At 45.7% G+C, this 923-nt stretch overlaps 1 protein-coding gene across 1 annotated transcript in view; it reads right to left on the bottom strand.

Annotated features, from left to right (window-relative positions):
• The window catches only part of LOC101849212, a gene marked incomplete in the record, with an annotated part of 16,014 nt that overhangs the window by 12,026 nt on the left and 3,065 nt on the right, over positions 1-923 (bottom strand).

The following is a 923-nucleotide window of genomic DNA, read 5'->3' as shown; positions in this document are numbered from 1 at the left end:
GGGGGGTAAGATCCGCTTGCTATGAAAGTATGTTAATAATAAAGGATGATGAAGGGGGAGAAGTTGGGGAGAATTTCTTTTGGACTAGCAACTACAAAGCCCCTTTTGGATCAGTAAAAGATGGATCCCGTTTGGACCAGTTGTGCTCACTGGTTTCTTGCTTTAATTTGAGAATCAATTTTTCGAGAAAAAAAGTAGGGGGTAAGTTTTACGGCGCTCGCAACTGCATAAGGTCATACGAGCGCGCAGGACACACCAAATGTTTTCAGTTGATAGGAAATTTTGAATTTTGCCCTGGTGGTGGCCGAAGCCTACTCATATCGATTCTAGACCACTATGGGATATTTAGCGTCCGTAACGTGCACACCGGACCTCCGAGATTTTTCGCCCTTGTCTGAGAAGGCTAGGTGTAGATCTTTCCCACCAGAAGATCAGGAGCGTGGCTGAAAGACAGCAGCAAGAAGAAGCCAAGGAGTAGCAGTAGAAAGGCTGCAGAAAGAATTATGAGTCCAGAGGAGGGGGCAACGGAGGTGAGGAAGTGGGGGTAGAAAGTGGAGACGAAAGGAGACGACAGAACATTGCTAGAGAGCAGGGAAGAAGGTGAAATTTTAGAGAAGAAAATTTTTTCCGTCGCTACCCGGATTTGAACCCGGGACCTTTGAATGAGAGGCGAACACCTTACCCCGTAGGCCAAGAGAAACCCCTTTTCGAGTAGTTTAAAAAAAATAATATTCCTAACACCCCTATCAACACCATACGGTTACTTAATAAAAGACAGGACCTCCGAGTCTAACGTCCATCTCCGAAAGGAGAGAGCCAATTTCCCGAGGACACGACGTCGGACCAATGTACATAATGTTGCTAATGACTGGTCCAAAAGGGATAGAGTATTACGTAAACTAGTCCAAAAGGGGCGTACACAA

This window comes from Aplysia californica, unplaced genomic scaffold, assembly GCF_000002075.1.
Source record: "Aplysia californica isolate F4 #8 unplaced genomic scaffold, AplCal3.0 scaffold00196, whole genome shotgun sequence".
Taxonomy (NCBI): Eukaryota; Metazoa; Mollusca; class Gastropoda; order Aplysiida; family Aplysiidae; genus Aplysia; species Aplysia californica.
Note: the sequence above shows the minus strand (reverse complement) of the source record. Positions and strands in the feature narration are given on the sequence as shown.